The sequence below is a fragment of the Equus caballus genome, chromosome 16, assembly GCF_041296265.1.
Source record: "Equus caballus isolate H_3958 breed thoroughbred chromosome 16, TB-T2T, whole genome shotgun sequence".
Lineage (NCBI taxonomy): Eukaryota > Metazoa > Chordata > Mammalia > Perissodactyla > Equidae > Equus > Equus caballus.
Window position 1 is genome coordinate 73,218,975 of NC_091699.1, and position 26,685 is coordinate 73,245,659.

The window sequence follows — 26,685 nt, forward strand, 5'->3', positions numbered from 1 at the left end:
AGTGTAGTTTAGAATAAATGATATTTTTATAATATAATACTAATAGGAAAGAATGGAATATAAATCTGCATATAATATATGGCCTAATATACAATATAAGGACCTGTCTCTGGATTATGAATTGTGTCTTTTCTTTATATTTTTCTCCATTTCTAAAGACTTTTGTTTAATGTAAATACACTATTTTTATAATGAATAAAAACAGGTTAACACTTTAAAAAATCAAGTTACTTTTCCCCTTGCTACAAAGAATGGCTGATTTCCTAAACACATGTTTGTTGTGGTCCTACAGAAAGAAGAGGGAGGAGTTAGATATCAGATAAATCATTGGAACAACTGTGATGTCATTAAAAATTGGGAAATCTGAAACATAAGATAAATTCTGCCCTCCATCACTTCTATTTTATGACAAGTTTATCAGTTCTTTCAAGATTATTCTGCATTAAGCTCAATAAATGAATAGAAAAGTATTATCTCTTTAATTTTTAAATTGAAATTGCAGGTAATTATTGTAGCCCCAAAACCCACTGGTCCAAAGGGTCGCTATATTCAAATGAACAAATCAGTATAAAAGCCAACCTAGTATTTATACATGAAAAGGGGAAAATGTTTTTCCTTTTTTTTTTTTTACCCAGTTGATACCTTTGATTTTGGGGGATCACCATGGGATAGCTTTAGCCTCATGAGTAGGGACTTGTCCATTAGGCTAATCCCAGAGTTGTGTCCAGAGTCACAGTGTCCCAGTGATCGTGGTGAATGTATACTCTTCTGAATGAGTGGGTGGAATACAGGATCCTGAGTTTCTAGACCAGTGCTCTCCAAAGGATTTTGATTGCATACCCTTATCAATGTTTTTTAATTGAACATGCCCTCTGCTATGTTTTACATATGTACTGCTGTTACTACCTAATATCCCAAGGCACAATATAAGACAAAACTTATTGTTATTAATGATGAGTGTACAGCTGTAATTCAAGTAGCCTTCCTGAGTGTTTGAATTTTTGGCGTCTTGTCAGATTACTGCTTTAACCATCTGTGGGACGACTGAAGACGTCATTCAACTCACAGAGAAGTAGCAGCTGTGCCTCTTCAGGATTTCCATGTCTGCTTGCATTATTAGAACACTCTTCACATCGCTTTCCCTCTGGAGGAATCTTTTTAAGCCATTTGTCCATTGTTGAGGATTAGTTCAAGTTGAAACTAGATAATATCAGGCATTATTCCACCTAACCAGTCACAAGTAAACAGCATGTGTCACAAAACACTGAAAATAAACTGAATGAGAACACTCTTGGCAGCCTCCCTGTTGTTTTCTACTCTGAATTATTGAGCGAACCTTGTGTAGTAGTTCAAGTCCTTTTAGCTACTATTACAGAGAAACCTCAGAACTTGTCTAGCTTAACACAAAAGCCCAAAATGGTTGTTCAGCAGCAGCTTTTCTCCAGGAAGTGATTTAGGGTCCCACGTCTCTCCCATTTTATGCCTTTGTTATCTCCAACATGTGGCTCCCAAGATCTCCATGTTCATCTCCACCAAGTTGTGAAGATCATGCATATGAGGTCTATTATGGGACAACGGGTCAAGAATAATGTGCCACACTCACTTCCATATTCTGTTGACCAGAACTCAGGCAAATGGCCACACCCAACTATAAGAGTCTCTATGATGTAGTCAGTCTTGGAGCAGGAGGATTAAAGACGTTTGGAGAAGAGCTAGCCAGTATGCAACAATTCCCATAACAAAAAGACTGAATGATAGCATCAGTGTCAATCTGAATATTAAGTATCAGTCATGCTTAATCTGTTTCTCTTAAAATAATCACACCCATAAAGATTTTTTAACATTTCCAATAGATCAGTAAATAGAAAGAGGCCAATACAAAAGGATTGAATGTCTACCTTGTTTTCTGCTCATATTATTGAGTATGAAAACTCTAAAACTAAGGAAAACTATAGTTTCCAATCAGAAAACTCACATCAAAATCAAGCTATCATAAAGCAGTGGTTCTTAATGTAGGGTTCATGGACTGCCAAAGACCTATGGCTTAGAATGTGTCAGGATCATACACCATTGATATTGTAGGTGAAATTGTGTGCATATGGTTTGTGTGTGTGTGTGTGTGTGTGTTCATTTTTGCAGAGAGGATTGATATCCAGCATCAGAATATGGGAAGAGGGTATGACAAAAATAGTATAATTTTTAAAAAAGAGCAATTAAGAGGCAAACTTTTCTCAAACTAGTTAGCAAACATAAATCTGTAAATCTATTCTCCAGACTCTATCAGAAGTCGTTATACATACATGTTTAATAGTATGTTGCTACAATACTATTCTGTTATTATCAGCAAAGAAAAAACCAATTATCTCGTTACATACGCTAGGAGGGAGATCATGGTAAGAAAAAGTATGGCCATACGATTATATTCTATACTTCTCACTGACAAATATGAAGAATTGAAGGATTCACTGGTGATGTTCGGATAGGCATACAGCAATTGGAAGGTCAACAAGCCTAGGAATGCAGATTAGTGAATTACATTTTATTTAACTCTCAAGTTATCCCCTGCACTAGGGAGAACTTGTACCTGTAAGATAATAATCCTTCCCCTAGGGAGAATCAGTGTACAATATGCATACAGTCTTGTAAATCCCAATGCAAATCCATTTTTTCCTAATATAAATGCTGTAATACAGTTTAAAACATATTGGTGAACCTAACAGAACTTGGTTATAATACCTGCAGCCTAGCTCCTTAGTTATTAGAGGATTGATAATATATTACTTTTGTAAGATTTAAAGTTCTTCGGTAATATGACTAATCAGTCGTTTAGCTACATTTAGCAAAAAAAGGCAATACCATATTTTGTTTGTTTCTTTATTTATTGAAGTATACTTGACATACAATATTGTATTAGTTTCAGGTGTACAACCTAGTGATTTGATATTTATTTGTATTACAAAATGATCACCTTGATAAGACTAGTGACTGTCACCATACAAAGGTATTACAATACTGTTGACTATTTTCCCTATGCTATACATCACATCTCCGTGACTAATTTTGTAACTGGAAATTTTTACCTCTTGATCCTCTTCACCTATTTCCCCCACTCTTTTAACCCTGCTCCCCTCTGGCAACCACCTATTTGTTCTCTGTATCTATGAGTCTGTTCCTATTTTGTTTGTTCACTTGTTTTTGTTAGATTCCACGTACACAAGTCAAATTATACAGTATTCTTTGTCTGGTTTATTTCACTTAGCATAATATCCTCTAGATCCATCCATGTTGTCAAAAATAGCAGGATTTAATTCTTTTTTATAGCTGAATAATATTCTACTGCATATGTGTACCACCTCTTCTTTATCCTTTCATCTACCAGGGGACACGTGGGTTGCTTTCATGTCTTGGCTATTGTAAATAATGCTGCAATGAACTTGGGGGTGCATGTATATTTTTGACTCAGTCCTTTCATCTTCTTCAGATAAACATTCAGAATGGTATTGCTGAATTCTATAGTTCTTTCTTAATTTTTTGAGGAACCTCCATACTGTTTTCCATCATGGTTGCACCAGTTTACATTCCCACCAACAGTGCACAAGGGTACCCTTTTCTTCTCATCCTCACCAACACTTTTTATTTGTTGTCTTCTTGTGTGTGTGTGTGTGTGTGTGTGTGTGTGAGGAAGTTGGTCCTGAGCTAACACCTCTTGACAATCTTCCCCTTTTTGCTTGAGGAAGATTGTCACTGAGCTAACATCTGTGCCAATCTTCCCTCTATATTTTATGTGGAACACCACCACAGCGAGGCTTGATGAGTGGTGCTAGGTCTGTGCCCGGGATCCAAATCTGTGAACCCCAGGCTACCAAAGCAGAGTGCATGAACTGAAGTACTACACCGGGCCAGCCACTTGTTGTCTTTTTGATAACAGCCATTCTGACAGCTGTGAGGTGATATCTCATTGAGTTTTTGAATTGCACTTCCCTGATGATTAGTGATGTTGAGCACCTTTTCATGTACATGTTGGCCATCTGCATGTCTTCTTTGGAAAAATATCTTTTCAGGTCCTCCGCCCATTTTTTAATCAAACTATTTGGTTTTTTGCTATTGAGTTGTATGAGTTCTTAATATATTTTGGATATTAACCTTTTATTGGACATGTCATTTGCAAATATATTCTCCCATTCTGGAGGTTGCCTTTTTTGTTTTGTAGATGGTTTCCTTTGTTGTGCAAAAGTTTTTTAGTTTGATGTGGTCCCATTTGTTTCTTTTTGCCTTTGTTGCCTTTGCCTGAGGAGACTGTCCAAATAAACATGGCTAAGACTGATGTCAGAGTTCAGTACCTATGTTTTCTTCTAGGAGTTTTATAGTTTCAGGTCTTATATTTAAGTCTTTAATCCATTTTAAGTTTATTTTCATATATGGTGTAAGGAAGTGGTCAGTTTCATTCTTTTTCGTGTTTCTGTCCAGTTTTCCCAGCACCATTTATTGAAGAGACTGTATTTTTCCCATTGTATATTCTTGCCTTCTTTGTAATATATTAATTAATCTTTTTCACAGAACTAGAACAAAGAATCCTAAAATTTGTATGGAACCACAAAAGCCCCCAAATAGCCAAAGCAATCTTTAAAAAGAAGAACAAAGCTAGAGGTATCATGCTTCCTGATTTCAAACTATACTACAAAGCTATGGTAATCAAAACAGTATGGTACTGGCACAAAAACAGACACAGATCAATGGAACAGAATAGAGAGTGCAGAAATAAATCCACGCCTATGTGGTCAATTAATCTATGACAAAGGAGGAAGGAATACACAATGGAGAAAAGAGTCTCTTTAATAAATGGTGTTGGGCAATACCATATTTTAAAATTGCCTGGTCCTCTGCCACCACCTCCTTACTAACCTTTGTGATTTTCAAACCCACTCACTTAAACCAGCAGTGCTTTCTCAAGAGTCACACAGCAATCAGTGGTAAAACTAACACCTCTCCTCCTGAAATAATTATTTTCCTTCCTGATTAGTGACATTTTGAATAAATTGCTTGAAGGCTATATTTGTGAATGAGATAGAAAGAAGGAGATGATTGAGAAGTAATTATGAGGTGGAGTTTTTCCAACATTGTAAATTCCGTGATCTGAGATTAAGCCTCTTTGGTCTTGGGAAAGTTAGAACTTCAGTTTCCTTAGGAGGGATTGTCTTGCCTTAAAAGTTCAACTCAGAGATAAAGGAGGCCAGAGTTTGGTGAGTCCAAGCAGCAGAATGAGAGTGGGCCATATCCACACTTCAGGGAGCCAAGGCAGTGTCTTCCCCTTTGAAGTTCTCCATTGTCTACCCTGCAAAGGACAAAATGTACTCCACTTAGAACGGGAAAATAGTTACACGTGTTAGAATAAGGCAGTATCATTCAGAAGAAACCTTCTTCATTTTCTTTGCAAGAGGGATGGCTCTGTGTGTTGGGAGTGGACTAACATGAATCAGTTAAAAAGTAAGGCAAGGATTGGTTTTTAAGGCATATTAACATCCTCCATCATCTTTTGCTGGATTAATGCTATAACAAATTTTCATTTCAGAAAAAAGATATGATTTGATCATCCCCAGAATATAGTAGGCATGAAAACAGCCTGGAATTAAACTGGACTGGAATAATCTACTAGGTGGTAATCCAGGTTGATTTTTCTGTTTAGGGGTATCCATATTTTACATTTATATGATGCTATTCTTTTGTGACAATAGCAGAAGGGAAACTTGATTAAATTATGCTCGCATGGATTATCTAGTGTTAAATTACTTGTGTTTATCTAATGAATGTGTTTTGAGTAGCTGCTCTATTCCAGGCATCATCTGGAAGGGCGTCTTCCTTCACCATCGCCATCTATGATAGGAAGCAATGGGGACGTCAGATTCTATGGGCATTTAAGTGTAACTGCCCCAGCACAGCTCCATTACCAACAACTAATGGAGCTGGCTGATTTCTTGACTTTGAAGAACAGCAACAAAATGGCAAAACCATTCTGCCAAACACCTTATGACAACAACCCAAAAAAGGAAACTACGAGGGTCCCTGCGTTGTGTCCTCCAGAGGCATCTCATTTCAACTATCCATGTACTCACTCCATTTCTTAAGCCTGTCCTTATTTTCTCTGCTTCTGAATTCTAACATTGCCTCCATTATGTAAATATATGTCTTGGGATTCCAGGATTGATGCTACTGCTCTGATATTCACCTTGGCTCAATTCTTCATACACAGTCTGAATCAGACTTGCTTAAACCCCTTCAGGATATAGCCCAGCCCCACACATTCTATCTGCTGGCAGCTCAACCCATCAATGCTGAGTCTTTTCACTCCCAACATACATAGATCACAGGCCAGGGAAATACCAACCAAGAAGAACGTCAGATGAGACAATCAAAGTTATTCTCCCAGAGAGGTAGAGGGATGGCCTTCTACTGTACGTAATTTGAAAGGTGCTCAAAGGCCCTAAATTCTAAGCGAAATGGCAAGAACCCATTAGTGACACTTCTTTTAAGTGCAAATTAACTGTTTCATAATCTCACATTTTCTTTTCTTTCCAACCTGATTTATTCCAGCTATGAGGCATTAATTTACTTGGCTGGATTAATAATAACCAATCAAAAAGAAATTTTAAGTATCACTTTCTAGGTGAAAGGCACTAATTTCCTTCACAAATGACTTGAGTCACCCAACCACTTGTGAAATAACATCCTTTAAGAAGATTCTGCTCTGACTGCAGAATCTTAGTACGTCTCTTAAAGCAGGGATCAACAATGTTTTCTTTAAAGAGCCAGATAGAACATTTTTAGATTTTAGATTTTAGATTTTGCAGGCCATGCTCTGTTGCAACTACTCAACTTTACTATTGTAGCACAAAGCAAGACAATATGTAAACAAATTAGCTGTACCACAATAAAACTTCATCTATAAAACAGACAAATAAGTGGGGCACAGTTTTCTGACCCTAGTCTTATCTCATGATTTTGCTAAGATGTAATAGATCCTTCTTGTTTAATTTGTTTAAAAATATCTTCCTAATATAAGTGATTTCTGATAAGAGAATTAGAACTAACCAAGTCTGGGGAGGGTAAATAACATCTGAGAGAAAACACCCACTATATCTGGCATACAGTAAACATGAAGCAAATGTTGGCTGAGTTAAAAATCTAATTCACACCTCAAAAATATACCGACAGTTCCCAACTTATCATAGTTTGACTTACAATTTTTCAACTTTACAATGGTGAAAAAGCAATACAGATTCAGTAGTAACCATACTTCGAATTTTGAATTTTGATCTTTTCCTGGGCTAGTGATGCGCGGTAGATACTCTCTCATGATGCTGGGCAGCGGCAGTGAGCCACAGCTCCCAGTCAGCCACGCGATCACAGGGGTAAACAACCAACACACTTACAACCATTCTGTACACATACAACCATTCTGCTTTTCACTTTCAGTACAGTATTCAATAAGTTACATGAGATATTCAACACTTTATTGTGAAATAGACTTTGGTTAGATGATTTTACCCAACTGCAGGCTAATGTAACTGTTCTGAGCATGTTTAAAGTAGGCTAGGCTAAGCTATGATGTTCAGTAGATTAGGTGTATTAAACACATTTTCACCTTATGACATTTTCAACTTACAATGGGTTTATCAGGACTTAACCCCATCATAAGTCAAGGAAGATCTGTGTAGCACAAAGTTAGCCAAATTTGAAATAACCTTGAAAATAGTTTTCTTGTTTCATGACTTTTTGCTGTCTTTTCCTTCCAATTACAAGATCTTTTTTTAGATTTTCTCAGTGTCTTCATTATTATGTATATTCGTTTTTTATAGTTATTCAGCAACTGTAAGCTTTCAAACACACTGGGACTCTTCAATATTGCTGTATTAAGGGAAATTATAATAGCCTATTGACCGCAGTTCAGTCAATGATCCATTCATTATTCTGTCTTGAAGGCTAAGTTCGTAAAATAATGGATGTGATTATCACAAAAGTCAATATAAGTATAAGTGTGAGGATGGAACCAATGATGAGCCCAAGCAGTTAACTTACATTATCGTACCGTTTCACAAATATGTGCAACCAGATTTGGACATTCTTTTCCATCTATTGTCTACTTGAGTGATCATCAAAGTGAGGTGTGAGCACTTCAGTGGGTTGGCAAGATGTTCCATTGTGGTGCCAGGCAAAATTTTCAAAATTTCTTTCTATTGTTTTATCTCATTCTTTTATTTTCTGTTTTTGTGAATTTCATAATGTGATCAATATATTATTAGAGTTGTACATGTATATAATGGGGGATGCATGTTCAAAAACATTTGGAAAACTATTGCTGTACTCTATGTACTGCCATGTAAGAATGTCACATGCTCTTCTAAATACCTACTGTAAACATTCATAGAGATATTAAAGTTTTAACGAAATTTTTATACCATGGGTATAATACGAATATATCTTTTGATAAACAGAGAAAATAGATTGGAATATGGCTTCGATTACATAATTAGCAGCACTCTGCTACTTCATATTATATGTGTCTAACTTGTTCACTGGTCTGAGTATTTTAGAAGTACACCCTATAATGAATGAATGAAGAAGTAAATATCATTCAGAAAAATTACATGAATTTTGCTGCATCAAAAACCAACCCAAACTTAGTGGCATAAACCAGCAATCATTTTATTATGCTCATGAATTCTGTGGGACAAGAATTCAGGACAGGGCATAGCAGGGGTGACTTGTCTCTGCTCCACATTGTCCGATGCCTCAGCTCGGAAGAGTTCACTGGCTGGGGATGACCAGAATGACTGGGAGCTAAAATGATAGGAGGCTTCTTCACTCCCATGTCTGGTGCCTGAGCAGGGATATACTGAGGCAGGATTTAGCTAACACTAGTCCTTTCCACGTGGCTTGAGCTCCTTCAGCGCATGGAGGCCTCGGGACAGTTATAGTTCTTACATGGTGGCTCAGAGCTCCAAAAGCAAATGTTTCAGCCATCAAGCGGAACCTGCAATACTTGTTATGACCTAGCCTTAGAAATTACATAACATCACTTCCAAATTACTCTGTTAGTTAAAGCAGGCCAGGCCTGCCCAGAGGAGGGGACTTAGCTGTCACTTCTCAATGGGAGAGTGTCAAAGAATTTGCAACCATGAGTTAAAACTACCACAAACAATAACTTCACACACACACACACACTTGTGATCATCAGACTACTTTTTACCAACAAAAATAAGTAAAATTAGGGGCCAGCCTGGTGGTACAGTGGTTAAGTTCGCACGTTCTGCTTCAGTGGCACAGGGTTTGCCAGATTGGATCCTGGGTGTGGACCTACGGACCGCTTATCAAGCCATGCTGTGGCAGGTGTCCCACATATAAAATGGAGTAAGATGGGTACAGATGTTAGCTCAGGGACAATCTTCCTCAGCAAAAAGAGGAGGATTGGTGGTAGATGTTAGCTCAGGGCTAATCTTCCTCAAAAAAAAAAAAAAGTAAAATTATATTTTTAAAAATTGGAATATTTAGATTGAGAAAGAAAATATTTCTGATAACAGAAAAATTTTACAAAGACACATATATAGACTTTAAAAAATATTGCATTAGATGAAGATAGATATTAAATTTTATAGGAATTCAAATAATAGACCTCTGAGATTCCCTTCATTCATTCTTTGGGGAGGCATAGACTATTAAACACATGAAATTTTACATTATAATAATTAAATTGAAACAATTTACAATCTAAAAATGGTTGTAAGGCATTGCAACATGGAAAGAACAAAAATATTTTTAAAAAATTTACACACACCAAAATGTATTTCTTCTTTTGTTGTTGAAAACTATTAGGAAGACACTGTTCTAACTCTGAAATTTTGTTATACTATAAAAATATTTTGCACAATAATTTGCTTCAAACAAAAGAAAGCTCTTTTTGAAGACTTTCTGGGCAATCTCAAAGTTATTTAAATTAAATAGTATTAATTCCTAGTTTTACATTTTCTATCCACATTTCAAAATATTCTTTTCTATATTTTTTTAATTCAAGTCTTTGAAACTCCATGTTATTTTTTCTCTAGGTAGGAAAAATTTAATTTGGAGAGTTATCATTTATTGCTGCAGGACTAGAAATTGACTAGGGTAGAGAAACGTTGGGAGTGCCAGTAGAGAAGATGGAACCGTGTAACCTCCATCTGGATATTTGGTGGAGTCTCTGGGGATCCAAATTAGTAGGGACCTGATGAAGGACTTTTCATTTCCATTATTACCAAGTTACATCCTCCCGGGGTTAGACACAAAGATATAAATATTAACAACCAAAGGAGAGTTTTGCTTGCAAAACACTCTGATAACAATGAACTTTCTTTATTTGTTCATACTGGGTAAAAAGATCATCTTTCTTATAAAGCTGCCAGGCATTGGTTTTTTTCCACACTAATATCTCGGTTGACCTACTTATCCTTCCATTTCTCCATTTGCCATGCTTCTTCTTTCATGCAAATGAAAGCATATCTGACTGGTGATAAGATTTTAGTAAAAACACATTAGTTTTGAAATAGCAGTCACTTATATCCACCATTGTTTGCTGTAGAATGATTCTCACTGGTGATTTCCCTGTGTTTTTTGTGTGTGTGTGTGACCAAAATCATCTCCACTGCTAGGGCTATTTCACATACAACGTGGAAAGTCCAATGTCTTTTTTTGAAAAATTGCTTTTTGGTTATTATAAGCCACCGATGAATCTTTCTCCCACCATCTCATTGAAAAGCTTCCAGGCTCAAAATGTGCAGACAGTGAGGATAAGGCCAGTGTCTGGAACAACACAGTTTTTTTTTTTCCTTAATAGAAAGGTATGAGGGGTGACTGTACTGTACAAAGACTGATTTCATGTGGGCCATATAGACTTCCTGCCAATGTGTCATTGCGTCATCTTCTACATATTGTAGAAAGAGAATACAAAGCAATATTCTGCTGAAACTACCTGTGGGTCTAGTACTTTAAAATACTAAAGCTTAGAAATCTAAACATTAATCATTTTCTTGCTAAAATGCTCATAGACTTACAGATTCATAGAGATAGAAGGGATCCCAAAGTCCTTTCTTCCTTTTGTAGATGAGGAAACTGAGGCCCAGAGAGTTATTTGCCCCAAGTCAGGACTCAGGTCCCAGTCCAACAAGCTCTCTGCTACATTGCAGGTCTTCCCTGGAATCAATTTTCTGGTAATGAGAACAATGAGCCTATTCTCTCTTCCTGGGTTAGGAAAAATTACTCAGTTTCAGAAAAGATGGATGACAGATAACTAGATAGGGAAGAAGGGAGGAAGAAAGGAAAAGATGATAAGCAGAGAGAAATGAATTAAGACAGCAAAGAAAGAACAGAAAGAAGGGAGGAAGGAGGCATAAGTCAAGTGGAGAAAATCTAGCTGGAAAGCACGATAAGGTGACTTGTCTTGAAGCTGGATTTGCATAAAAATCCCTTAGAGATTTTTTACATTGATTTCTTTATTTTGGGGGTTTGGATTTAATGAAGTGGAGTAGCTTAACCCCATAGGCTATACTCTGTCTTCTAAGCACATTTATGCTTCCTGTAAATTCACTCAAACACCCAAACTCAGAGAAACCTCTATTTTAAAACAAGAAGAAGAACAACAACAAAAGATCATGACACATGCATTTGATTGTGTGGCTGCCAGGAGGAGCCCACAAACTCACTCATTTATGCAACAAATTGTATTGAGTGCCTGCTGTGTGCCAGGATTGTTCAAAGTGCTAAGAATGCAGGAGTGTGTAAGAACAACAAGATTCCTGTTCTCATGGAGTTTATTTTAGTGGGAAAAACACACAGTAAATTAGTGAGACGTAAATGAACAAGATAATTTCAGATAAAAATAAATGCCTGAATGACAATAATAAGGGAATACTGTATGTATAGGGAAGAAGGTTTTGGGGGTTTTTTGAAACGGCAGTCATGAAAAACTTTTCTGAACAAGGAACGTTTGAGTTGAGACTGAACTCAATTATAAGAAATAGCCAACCACAGGACAATCAAGTTTTTTTCCAACTTTATTGAGATATAATAGACAAATAAGATTATGTAAGTTTAAGGAGTGCAACATGATGGTTCGATATATGTATATATTGTGAAATAATTACCAAAATAAGGGTAGTTAACAATCAAGTTGAAGGGCATTCCAAGTTGAGAATTTTGTAGGAGCAAAGGCGGCATACTTGGGAAGACATATTCTTGGATGGATTTCTGAACATATTTCGTTAACTGACCTGCTAAACGTGCTTCCTTCTAGTTCAAGTCTCTTTGCCAGACTTCCAGAGGAAGGAACTGTACTAGTTCTATAAATAAGTAGTATATATTGTAAATTGATATTTGCTACAAGAAAAAAATACATTTTCTAAACAGCTGGCACCAGAGGTTCTCTCAGAGATATAACTATCTTTGGGAAAATACTGTGAGAATCAGGTCAGGATCAATCCAGTCTAGATCCCAGGCATCAAAAGATGAGCGCTAAATTGTGCCACATACATAGAAACATTTGTTTTGCTCCTGATGCGCAGGGATGATATGAAAGAGATGATCTGATGGTCTGCAATAGATCTGTAGTGTGAGCAAGAAATACGTCTGTTGTTTTGAGCTGATGAGCTGTGGGGGGTTGCTTGTTACCACGGTATAACCTAGCTTATCCTAATTGATATAAAGAAATAGGAGAAGAGAAAGGAGAGGAAAGAAAAAAGAATCTAAGATGGGGAGAAGCAGAGACCAGGTGGAGTGAACAGCCCCTGGGGCTCCTCTCTCCGAAGTGTTGGCTTGGGGGCATTTTTAGATGGTTTAGTATTCCACTTGAAGCTGATGTGTTGCTGCAACATGGATCCCTCTTCCTAGTCCCCCAACTCTTCCTAACAATTCTTCTATGAAGCCTAGTACACAAACAAGACTTACTATGGGTTGCTTCTTTCACAGAAACCACGTAGGTTTCAGATCACCTTTGGGAGTGATATAATACACACAAGACACACGGAACACAGAACCAACCACGAAGAAAGAGTTACTCAGAGAACATAGGCCTCTTGGAAAGTCACAGCACTCCTGTGATGGGACTCGGCCTTTCCACTAGACGTGGAATGGAAGGTTTGAGTCAAACTCACCTACTTCTCAAGGGGACACCCCGTTGATTTGCAGGTCACATAGATGTGAATGCACAACCTCGGCAGAGAGGCAGTGATGGAGTGAATGTAGACAGCCAAGGTGCTTATTCTATCCTCCCTGATGTATCTACCTTTTGATTGACAGTAATACCTGAATGAATGGGGTTCATACGGGTTCCGCAGCACTTTGTGCCTCCATACAGTTTGGTTCTTCCCTCTTTCATAACTTGACATATAGTTATGGCTCTATAATTACTTAGCTTTATGTCTCTTCCCCACTAGACTGGTTACTCCTTGAAGCTGAGAGCCCCATTATGTTCCTTTGTGTGTCCCCCATACCTAGCACAGCGTCTGATACCCAGCAGATGATCAAAATGTTTGTTGATTCAGTTAAACTCTGATATGCACAGACTTACTTAAATAGGGGCAACTAGGTCTCAATAGCCATCAAAAGCAATGTTTCAAAAATATTTCTTTTAGGAGGAGAAGTAGATTAGCAATTGGTTCTGTTTCCTAATTATTCCGAGCTATCTATTTGCTGGGCTCTTTCTGACCCCCTCCCTGGGGGTGGAGTGGAGTCGTGGGACTAGTTCTGCCCAATGAGGTGTGAGCGGAAGTGGGGAGCGAGCGTCACTTCAAGGCCAGAGCATTTAATTGCTGGTGTGAGATACTCCATGACTTTTTTTCTGTCGAGCAAGCAGCAATACCGTAAAGGGTGGCTGCTCTATCAAACTGTATCTGGGCTTAAAGATGATGTAAGCAGAAGCCCTTGCTAATCTACAAAAGACATGAGACATAAGCAAGAATAAACCTTTGTTGTTTTAAGCTACTGAGATTTGGGGGTCGTTTGTTACCATAGCACAACCTAACCAATCCTAATCGATGGAAAAATGAACAAAATCCAGATCTTATTCTCCCTACCCTGCCCACCAAATCATTTTTAACACAGTAATAACTATTACAAGAAGGGATAAGCACAAATGATTTAAGAAGGAAAAATAGAAAATGAAAAGCCAGCACTTGGGAGCAGGACTGAGTAGCCCATAGTCAGAGAACGGAAAGAAAGAGGTGATGAGCTGAAACCTGTGCAGGTGGAGGGGCCATCTGCTCACGTGCCTGCCTGTGTGAGCTACACAGTTAAGAAGAATGGCGGGCCATAGGAAGAAATCATGTATAAATGGTGCATTCATTTTTGGCAGAAAAAAGCTAACAATAGTGGTTAAAACTCTAAGCATAAAAGCAACGAAGCTTCAAAAAGAAAAGCAATGAGGCAGAAAAAAAGATTTAATAATAGGCTGAAAAGAGTTATTTTCCCCAATACAGTGGCTATCTGGTATCTAACCAGACTGCATGATAAAACTCTCTGCAGATTCCAGAAGGACTTTATTACTAATAGTTTGTGGTCATTTATTTCCCCTGTAACACCTACATAAAATTCTGAGTGTGTTTGGAATGCTTGAATTTGACTGTCATTTTTAGGGCCTGAGTTAGTAAGTTTTAATTGAAGGGCATCTCAAGGTCCGATGTCTTCAAATTTGTATTTGCAAAAGTTCCACTGCTATTGTTAAAACGGGCTTTGTGCAGAAGCAAATCACTAAGTTCTTAACAGCATCTTTTCAGGCTGAATGTTTATTTTTAGAAATGCTTAATTTTTTTTCTGATTGTTGCTCAAAACTATAGGAAATAGGAAATAGAAAACATAAAAAAGAAAAGTAAAAGCACTCAATCTCATATTCAGAAGAAACTAAGGTAGCCACTTGCTGATAATCCATTCAGACTTTTTCCAGGCATGCACATGCATTTTAATATGATTTTAGTATTTAGGCCCCTACGTTTTTCTTCATACAACGTTTAATCATGAGCACTACTCTAGAAGATTAAAAAAAATCTTTAAAAATGTACACAATTATTTATTTAATTATTTCCCCATTATTTTGTAGGTCAAGAGCTCTCTTTTTTTTAATGACTATAAATGACACTTGGATGAACAGAAATACTTCACACATCTCTGATTATTTCCTAGACGAAGAACTAATGAAGCAAAGGATGGATATTTTTGGATTCTTAAAACAACAAGACCAATTAGCTGCCATAACGTCTATCCTAATTTATACTCCTATATGTTTATGAGGGTACCTTTTCCCTACTCTCTGCCAACTCTCTTTTAAAATGTTTAGCAATTTGTTTGACAAAAAATGGCATTGCAGTGTTGTAATAATTTGCTTTCATTTTTCTGGCTAATAGTAAACATAAACATTTCCTCAAGTATTTAAAAGTCATCTGCATTTCTTATTTTTTGTTTGAATTTTTATGCCCATTTCATTTTTCTATTTAGCATATTAGTAATGTTTCTATTGATTTTTAAGTTTCCTTTACATAGTTGGCTATTAATCTTTGGATATAAAATATTTCCAAGATTAGCTTCAGATTTAAGATATTTGGGGTCAATAAAATGAGACAACATATGTGAAAGTTGCTTTTAAGCTTAAAATGCTACAGCACTTTTGCTTTATTGATTTTTTTTTAGTTTTTCAGATTTGGATTTGTGTGACTCCTGTCTCTTCTCTTTTGATATTATTGAATGACTCTAACACAGAGTTAGCAATCACCTGAGTACTTGATTCTTCACACACAAATGTATACATAATTCCATATACGATAACTTTAGAGTTCCTTGATATTGGTATTACAGTGTGGTGGTTACAACACAAGCTGGAGAGCCAGAGTCCCAGAGGGTACCTCCCAGTTCTGTGCTCAATTAGTTACGTGACCTTGAGCAAGTTATTTAACCTCTTTGGTCCTCATTTATCACACCTCCAAAATCTCAGAATAATGTGTCAAACAAGGATGTAACAGACCTCGCAGTATTGCTGCAAAGATTAAACAAGATAACAAGGTAACTGGTTAAACTAGACAGCTAATTTAATTAATCCTGAAAACTGAGGCCAGGCATCTAGTAAACCGATCCAAGTGCTGGCTCTTGATAGGACATTTTGCATGTTCATTGATTGGAGATAAGCCTTTTGATCTAGTTTATTTTTTAGGCATTTGGAGTGAAATACATCTCTGCCTCTGATAACAATAGTTAACATTTTCTGGAGCCTTTTGCAAGACTTAGCTGGTATTCATGATTCATTCAATGATTATTTATTGATTACCTGAGCTGCCAAGCAATATTCCAAACACTTCAATTGTGAACAAAACTAATAAGCTCCCCCCGACAGAGAGTTTCCATTCCAGAGAAAAAAGATAAAATGAAGAAAAAATGCAACTAAATAAACTAGCTAATTTCAGAGAAAGATAAATGTTATGAAGTAAGTAAGGCAGGAGAATGCACTGGAAGATGATTGTTGGGCTAATTCTTTGGATGGTCGGGGCAGGCCATGGTGAGGAAGAGGCAATGTGCAAAAACCTAATGACAACAGTCTCATGTCATGGGCATCGTCTTTACTCCCATTTTATAAACAGAATGATTAAGTTACTGAAACCAAATTGTTGTTGCTTTAATAAAATACATATGTCTTTCTCTGATTGCAAATGTAACACTAATTTATGATACAAAACACAGCTAAGGACAAAAAACTAAAGAAAAATCATCTGTGATCTTATGGCTAATACTTTGTAAGTATATTTCCTGTTCTCTTTGTCTGCATATGTATCCATATATTTAACAAAGGGAATTGCCATATGCATAATATTTTTAACTAGCTTTTTCCATTGAGCAATATTTTTCCTTGTCATTAAAGAGCCTTCTGAGACATCATCTTTAATAGCCGTATAGTCTCATATTATATGGAACCATAATAGTTTCTTTAATTAGTTTCTTACCAATGGATATTTATGTCATTCCAACTATTCATTGTTATAAACAATGCTATGATAAAGAACCTAATAATAATAATAATAATAAAGTAATAGCTAATGTTTACTCAAGTGCTTATATACAGCATGCATTGCACTAACAAATTTATAACTCTTAACTAATGTGTACAACAGTTCTATGAAATAGGTACAATGACAGTCCTCCCTTTAGAAATTGAGGAAACTCTGACAAAAATGAAGTTAAGTAATTTGCACAAGGTCGCATACCCAGGAAATTGCAGAGCTAGGATTTGAACTTAGACATTCTGGTCCAGCCAGAGCAAAAACTTAATCATGGCACTCTATTTCTGCCCCTGGCAGGATTTCTACGGATTTACAGATAAGTCTTAATCTTTATCAGCATTATTTCTTTAGGATAAGCTTTTAGAAGTGAAATTCCTCAGAACTCAACTCCAGATCTAATGCTTCTATACAAGAACCACAGCTCCCCTCATCCACACGTAACGCCCACTCCGAGGTGCCCTAATGGAAGATCTGAAACTGTCGGATTACACATCAGACTGCAGCCTGCAACGAGAAGCAGAGAACAAGCAATAGTCTAAGTAAAAGGGATTTCAGCCCCTGCCAGCCCCTCTCGCCCTTGGTTCTCTTCACAGCCTTTGCCAAGGAAAGCTTAGCAAAAACAAAGAGGAGGCTGCTGAAGTTCAACCTGTATTCATTCAGTCAGTTCCTTTTTTTTTTTTTTTTTGAGGAAGATTAGCCCTGACCTAACTACTGCCAGTCCTCTTCTTTTTGCTGAGGAAGCCTGGCCCTGAGTTAACCCTGAGCTAACATCCATGCCCATCTTCCTCTACTTTATATGTGGGACGCCTACCACAGCATGGTGTGCCAAGCGGTGCCATGTGCGCACCCGGGATCTGAACCGGGGAACCCTGGGCCGCCGAGAAGCGGAACGTGCGAACTTAACCTCTGCACCACCGGGCCAGCCCCTCAGTTAGTTCTTGATCCCATCCCCTAAAGAATATTCTCTGCACATATTCCCGTAGTCTAAGCACAGAGAGAAATGGAAAGGCAGAGGCAACACATGAGTGGCTTTGAGCTCACAAGGTAGAAGCTTTCCATAACGCCCAGGGTGTTTCTCTTAGGCTGGCTGTACGTCCTTTGTAACCTTCTGGACCTCCTTCCCTCTCTGTGTGGCCCTAGGAGGCCATCGAACAGATTAGCTAACAGATAATTGGGCCACACTCAGGGAACAAAAAGAGTCCCATGAAGGTGTACGGCTAATTGAGACACACAAAGTAGACCCTCCTGGGTGCTCTGGGCTTGCACTAACTGGAAATCATGACTCACTAGACACCATTTTATCTCATCTTTCAAAAAGTGTTTTTTTCCTTGAGAAGCTGGTTGGCCAGAGAGATGAAACAATTCATCTCTGTTACTTTTCCCAGGATTCAAAGATAACCCAGAATCACACGTTTCTATTTTAGCAAAGGAGGCCCCTGAGTATAGTAAACTCTCTGTTATCTCATCTGGTCAAATGATAGAGGCTTTACTGGGGAGTGGAGAGATCAATCGAGTTACTACATCTACCCTATATAGTAGACTATCACTCTTCAAAGAAACAGAATATGGAAAAATAAACCTAACAAACAGATTAAAGAACAGGTAATCATTCTTTGTTAATTCAGAGGCCACTTTTGAATCTTAAAGAGCTTCAAGGTCATCAGCACAATCAAACTACTGCACAGGAAACTTCCAACTGACAACCTTGGGTTCCAATGATCTGCTTGTAAAACTTCTGGTTGGAAATCAGAGGCACGTTTGTAATAAATAGTGCCCAGGGCCTGAGGACAGCCCACACAAATGTTTTTAACCCATAATGTAGCTGAAGAAAAGTACTAATAATGCTAAAGAACTTCGCTATCATTTTCATATTATTCTAGTGTTTCTATCAAGAAAGTGTGCTTCAAACCAACAAAGTGAGACACCAGGAACATGTCTCCCGCATTCTGGTGGCAGATACAGGAACTTGCGCTTAATGTCTTTTGTGACAGAGCCAGGCCAGTGGAAGAGAGGGTATCTCATGAGACTGAAACACTTCAATCGAGATAGAAAAGGGACAGGAGCAAGGGTTGTATTGAATGGGCTTAAGGAGTCACAGCTGCCACTGAAATGTAAACGCCCCAATGGTAGGTGCCCTCATCTGTTTTGTTCACTACTGTATTCCCAGAGCCTAGAAAGGTGCCTGGTATACAGCAGATGTTCAAAAAATAGTTTCGAATGAATGAAGGTGGCAGTGATAAAGGTGGAGAGAAATTGAAGTAGAAGAAGCCAGATGCAAGAAGTAATTTGAAAATCAGTCAGCTTGCACCATAGTGGAGGATAAATACTAGTTAATATTCTTGTTGATAAAATGTCAAACAGAGAGATATTGTAAAAATGTAGGCACACCAGGAAATTTAGTCATGATGGTCTAGTCTTCAAGTGAACCAAGGAGATAACGCACACAATTTTCTAAAGATCAGGGAGTGAACTCAGGTATCAAGGATAAGAAAGTCTATATAACTCAATTTTCCCCCATTGAAAAAATGAGACCCAAGAATTATAAGCCTGACTTCACTGTGCCATTCAGGACTGAAGAAGATGGAGACCAGCATCACACCCGTCTACACAGAGGCAGGCAGAAAAATAAAATCAAAGGATCATATATGTGAGAGCTATAATACGCCGGATAAACCAAAACAGTGCTATTTAAAAAGCAACAGAAACCATTTTCTCTGGGAACGTCAGAGTTGGAGAATTCTAATGAAGGATAGACAGCTTATTGTATACCCCTATTAATCGTGAAAGTCTGGCCAAGGGCCAAGTATCATATAGCTCAATGTGGTATTTTACAAGCAATTTTAGACAAAATGCACCTCTTTTCTTTAAAAGCGTCTAATTTCATGAACCTAAGACTATGTTATAAAAACTAATGACCTTCACAAAATGTAATCACAAAGACTTGGACTTTCACTAAAATTTCAACTAGGGGGGAAATGTGTATCATGCCCTAAGTCTCTCTTAAAACGGCGCATGACCATCGGGCCATGGAACAAACTCCAATAGCTCAATCTGTCCTCTCATTAAAGCTAGAGAGAGGAGCACAGGGCTCTGGCTCAGACAAAGGTGTCTGTGTGTCAAGCATGGATAGAACATCACTTTTTCTCAAGTAGCTGGGTGAAAGTCAAGGAGGGTGAAATCCAAAGAAGACTCTTGGGAAAAAGAAAGCTTGATCAACAACAAGGCTGCACATCAGAAAATGCTGTCAGTCTGCAGAGACTCAGACAAGAGATGGTATAAATATGTGAAGCAACAGAAGAGAGACCAGGGATTCAGAGGGAGTTAAAGATCTCTAATTAAAGGATGGGAGGCAGCGCCTGGAGCAATTCCCTGGACCAGAAATGAAGCTGTTTGTTTTTATAGAATGCTTTTAATTTGAAGTTAGGCAAGGAGAGGCATGTTCAAGTTGCCAAAGTTATTCCAAGTCAGGAAAGCAGTCACAATTTCCTTCTTAGGAGTGGTAAGTAGAGGGGACAGACAGGGAGGAAACTACACAGGAACTTGAATTTTACCCCAGTCACACTGATGCAGCTGAGTTAGCCACTCACTAGCTGATTCAATTTAATATTTCGGAGGTGCAATCCACTATTTTTAATCATAATCTCTACATCCTAATACAACATTTACCTTCTTATTCTTAATCTCCAAGAGTTTTCTAATTAGCAGAGGGACGGAGGCTTAGAAATAATAATAAAAATTTTCTTCTAATAGGAAAAAATTATCTGCATGCCATGTTACATCTTTGATGAATACTTTTCTGTAAAACCACAGTGCAGAATATGAAAATGTACTAATTTGATTTGTCATAGAAATGTTCTTTCTTTTAAGATCCAAGATAAATCAGCAAATGCTTTCAAAGCTGCCATTTAATTCATGAATTCAAATCATTTCCAAGATTTATGATCCATTAGAAAGACAGTTTCAATTTCCTTTGCCCTTGTGAGAGTTTAATGTATAGCTGGCAGAAAATGCATTTACACTGCACACATTCCAGGACAACAATATCATTTATTGATAAGACTTTTCAAGTTTGAAAAAATGATGTTGCTAGTTATGTTTATTTTGATTTGTTTATCTGTAAGTAGTAGATGGATGCTTCACTCTGGTAAAGTTTCCTAAAATGTAGCAGATTAACAGATATCCATGTAACAAAGATTGCCTACTGAAGATTAAAAGATGTCTCCCACAATTATAATAATGATACTATAAATAGATAGGGATATCTAAGGATAGACTAGGTGTCCATATATAGACTCAAATACAGATACAGATATAGCCAAGATCTAAAGAGGATAAAACATCAGACTCACAAAAGGGCACAATCAACTCAGTTCCAATTTGCTTTTATTTCCCCTCTTCTATTCTTTAGCCTTTGTTCTAAGCTGAATGATTCTGCCTGCCAAAAGTATTAGCAAAATTTATTGGACTTTCAAGAGAAGTTCTCCAAGTATATTAACCCAGCCTTAAGCTTCAGAAACAGTACCAACAGATGGAATACCCATTAGAGAAGATGCTCCTCTTTTCCAGCAATTTAAGTCTTCAACATGTAACTACTAAATTACTTATATATTAATTATTATACTAGGAGAGGAGCTACAGGAGTGCACAAGATGGTTATGCCTTTGAGGAGCTTAATGGCTTAGATGATAAATGAGTGGATTCTATGTTAGTGGGTAAGTTAATATATCTGTGGTTAATTAGAGGAAAAGAAATCTTCTCCTTAGGAACAATTTGACTCTGGCACCATTAGGAGTTACAGAACTTGTTAAATTTCATACAGAAAAATTATAAAGTGCTAGAATGCCAATTTTTTCACTATACATATGATAAAAAGGAATTCCAAAGAGGAAATTTATTTCCTCAAGGTCATAACCTTGTCAGATCTGTGTCTGCCCCAACTTGGGTATTAACCAGCAAAATGAAAAGTAAATGTTCTTCATTAGCTAATACCAGCTCATTAACTCTGTCTAACATGACCCATAGGTATCACTCAACAACCATGTTAGTTATCTACTGCTACATAACAGACTACTCCAAACTTAGCAGCTTAGAACAACAAACATTTATAATTTCATAGTTTCTGTAGGTCATTAATCTAGGAATGGCTTTGTTGGGTAATTCCAGCTCAAGGTCTCTCATGAAGTTGTAATCCAGGTGTCAGCCGAGGCTGTATCATCTAAGGCTTGACTGGGTCTGAAGGATCCTACCTCATTCACATGACTGTTAAGAGGACACTTCAGTTCCTCCATGTGGGTCTCTCTGTAGTGGTGCTCACGGTACAGCTTTCCCCAGAGCAAGTAGTGATCCAAAAGAGAGAGACTGAGATCCCAAGGCAATACAATAAACAATACAACAATAAAACAATACAGATTCATAACTTAATCTTGGAAGTGACATACCATCACTTCTGCCATATGCTATTAGTCACCCAGAACAACCCTAGTACATTGAGAAGGAGTCTACAAAAGGGTCTGAATACCAGGCGGGGATCATTAGAGGCCATCCTGGAAACTGGCTACCACAACTAACATCTCAAAATCCAGGGGACCTGCTCATACTTTGGAAGATGCATTACTTTTAGCAAATCTTACTTTTCTGATCCACAGATGACCCAGAACTGCTCCTGAAGAACACTTTCTACACTTCCCTATATCCAATCTGACTGCCTCACAATTGAAATAATAAAAACAATATGAGCCTAAATGCCTCTCTCATATGTTCATTCAGTAAATGTTTTTTGAGTAACTACCATATGCCAGGAACTCTCTTGGGAGCTGAAAATACAATAGTAAAAAAGGTATTATCTCTCCTCTAAACTATTTGATGAGAGAGAGAGAGAGAGAGAGAAGAAAATTGGAGGGGGAGGAGAGAGAGAAGGAAGAGAAGGAAATGGAGAAAGAAGATAAAAGAAACAGTGAGAGAGAGAAAGAAAGACATGAAAAAGGCAGAGAAAGGGAGAAGTATGGAGGTAGAAACCAAAATTCATGGGAAATAAATGCAATCATGGAGGTATTTGCTTGTGATGTCCTGCATTAAAATGCAGATATGAAACTTTCAGAAGAAAGAAGTAGGAAGATATTTGCTTAACATATACATCCATATTCTCAATGTATAGTGCATTGAGCACAAATTTCTAAATTTAGAAATTTTGCCTAAATGTATGCTTTTCTGTATGCAAGAAACTCACACCTCAAATCAGAGCTTCTCAAGTCTTTGAGTAAAGAAACTGATAAAAGCTTGGACCCTCTTTTCATAAAGAAAATGAGGATGCATGCACATACATACACACACATGCACAAATTTCTGGAGTCCAAGGACCTAAAATTAACAACCACTATCTTAAAAATATTATTAAATAACATTTGAATTAGTTGTCCATGTTAGCTGTCTTTGTCAATATTCAGGATATGTTCTAGTTAAAGGCTTGCTAGATCTCCATGAAATGATGATGTTTGTCCAGAATTAGGCAGAATATTAAAGTATTTTGGTCTTCAGGATATTTTGCTAAGCTAACAGTTTCCACCCTGAATGCAAGAACTAGTCTTGGAGGAAGAAGACAAGAATGCTCACTCTTGCCACTTTTATTCAAAATAGTATTAGAAGTCCTAGCCAGAGCAATTAGGCAAGAAAAAGAAATGAAAGTTATCTAAATTGGAAAGGAAGAAGTACAACATTTGCAGATGACACAATATTAAGTATAGAAAACCCTAATTCCATCAAAAAACTGTTAGAACTAAAAAACAAATTCAGTCAAGTTGCAGGATACAAAATCAATACACAAAAATTTGTTATGTTTCTATACACTAATAATGAACTATCAGAAAGACAGATTAAGAAAACAATTCCATTTACAATTGCATTAAGAAGAATAAAATACCTAAGAATAAATTTAATCAAGGAGATGAAAGACCTGTCTATTGAAAACTACAAGACATTAATGAAAGAAATTGAAGAAAATATAAATAAATGGAATGATATTCCATGCTCATGGGTTGGAAAAAATTAATATTGTTATAATGTCCATACTACACAAAGCAACCTACAGATTCAATCCAAACCCTATCAAAATTCCAATGGCATTTTTCACAGAAATAGAAAAAACAATTCTAAAATTTGTATGGAACCACAAATGACCCTGAATAGCCAAAGCAATCTTGAGAAAGAAGAATAAAGCTGGAGGCATCACACTCTGATTTCAAGCTATATTTCAAAGCTACAGTAATTAAAACAGTGTGGCATTGGCATTAAAATAGACACATAGGTCAATGGAACAGAATAGAGGGCCCAGAAATAAACCCATGCATGTATGATCAATTAACTTATGACAAAGGAACCAAGCATATACAATACGGAAAGGATAGTCTCTCCAATAAATGGCATCGGGAAAATTGGACAGACACAGGCAAAAGAATGAAACGGGACCACTATCCAACACCATACACAAAAATTAACTCAAAATAGATTAAGGACTTGAACAAAAGATCTGAAACCATAAAACTCCTAGAAGAAAACATAAGCAGTAAGCTTTATATAGGTCTTGGTGATGATTTTTTGAATCTGACACCAAAAGCAAAAGCAACAAAAGCAAAAATAAATAAGTGGGACTACATCCAGCAGAAAAGCTTCTACACAGCAAAGGAAGTCATCAGCAAAAGGGAACGGCAACCTAGTGAATGGGAGACAACATTTGCAAATAATATACCTGAGAAGGGGCTAATGTCCAGAATATATAAAGAACTCATACAACTCAATAGCAAAAAGAAAAAACAATTGGTTTAAAAAATGGGCAGAAGATCTCAACAGAGATTTTTCCAAAGACACACAGATGGCCAACAGGTACATGAAAAGATATTTAACATCATTAATCATCAGGGAAATGCAAATCAAGACCACAATGAGATATTGCTTCACACCAGTTAGAATAGCTATTATCAAAAAGACTAGAAATAACATGTGTTAGTGAGGATGTGGAGAAAAGGGAATCCTTGTGCACTGTAGGTGGGAACATAAATTGGTGCAGCCACTATGGAAAACAGTATGGAAGTTCCTCAAAACATTAAAAATAGAACTACCATATGATCCCACAATTCCACTTCTGGGTATTTATTCAAAGTAAACAAAAACACTAACTGGAAAAGATTTATGCACACCCATGTACATTGCAGCATTATTTACCATAGCCAAGGTTTGGAAGTAACTTCAGTGTTCTTCAATGGATGAATGGATAAAGAAGATGTGGTGTATATATATATATATAACTGAACATTAGTCAGCCACAAAAAATAATGAACTCTTGCTATTTGCAATAACATGGATGGACCTCTAGACATTACGCTAAGTGAAATAAGTCAGAGAGAGAAAGACAAATACCATATGATCTCTCTTGTATGCGGAGTTTGGCCAAAAAAAAAAGGTCATAGATTCAAAGAATCAGAGAACAGATTGGTGGTTGCCAGAGTTGGGGTATGGAGGCAGGTGGGAGAAATGGGTGAACTGCTTTTTTTTTAGTTTAAATAAATTGAATTAAAAAAAAGAACTTGTCTTGGCAAGGAACAAGGGTAAACAGCATTGTGTCTAAAGACAAGCTCAGGTCAAAGTTGATCAATCTATATGTAAGAGCCACTTAGTCTAATTCCTTCATTGTACAGATGGGAAAACTGAAGACCCAGTGGCTGACTAGGACACAGTGGCTGCAAGTCCAATATCGGTCAAGCATTCAGGATCTATGTAATCTTGGTCCACATGGCAAGAGGCTTATTCACAGGGATCAGGATCAGACTTGGTAAGCTGAGGTTAAACTCTCCATTCTAGGAGAGCACTAAGTGAAGCCAGATTAGCTACAGATACCTCAGTCCAGCAAGCTATGAGGTGGATCTTGGATCAACCAAAGGACAGGGAATAAGACTAGGCAGACAGTCTTTGGGGTGTCTCCTAGTAGACACTTCTATGAATCTTTATTTAATAGTCTGGGTTTTCTCCCCTCCAGAAGACACCATGACACATTTACTCTGCACCATAGTGATTTTATAGCTGGAGGAAAAAGGAAGGTTGGATATGAAAGCCAAATTCTCCCTTGGAAATGTAATTGAAAGTCTCCAATGCACCTATAATACTGGTATGCTGCCATTTCGTCTGGCACTGAGGCCTGGAAAGCTTAGTAAATGCTATCAAAAGCAGGTGAGCAAACGGCTGCTATTGCTATTCTACTGCTGATAGGTTAGAAAAGACCTGAGGAGGCTCTGTCTCAGGGCTTTGCCAGACCTGCAGTGCCTAGTTATGTAAAATCCTCTCTGAAAACACACACTGCCATTTGAGCAGTGGTAGACTGACACTAACGGGAGCTGTGGTTTACTAGCAGGTTACTTTCCATAAGCTTTGAAGGAAACCTCCTAATTCTAAACCAGCTGTAGAATGCTTAGTGCTCCACCAGAACTTTGAGGGGCCAGGCATAGAGCTCTTAACCTTTTCCCTATTCCTCCTTAATCCTTCATTGTTTAAAAAAAAGACTAAGATTGCAAAATGCACTCACCAGCTCTTATCCTGTACCACAAATTTTTCGAAAGCAATTTATTTTCAAATGTACTCA

At 37.3% G+C, this 26,685-nt stretch overlaps 1 long non-coding RNA gene across 2 annotated transcripts in view; it reads right to left on the reverse strand.

The window, feature by feature from the left end:
• Positions 1-2,860: 2,860 nt before the first annotated feature.
• LOC102150976 (uncharacterized) overlaps positions 2,861-26,685 on the reverse strand; it is a 79,143-nt gene continuing 55,318 nt past the window's right edge. Inside the window, exon 5 of one of the 2 annotated variants that reach the window (XR_011427346.1) lies at positions 2,861-5,332. This is a non-coding gene — a long non-coding RNA (uncharacterized lncRNA). Of the gene's footprint in view, positions 5,333-15,648; positions 17,565-26,685 lie in introns of those variants that run through there. The other variant, XR_011427345.1, reaches the window with a different exon arrangement.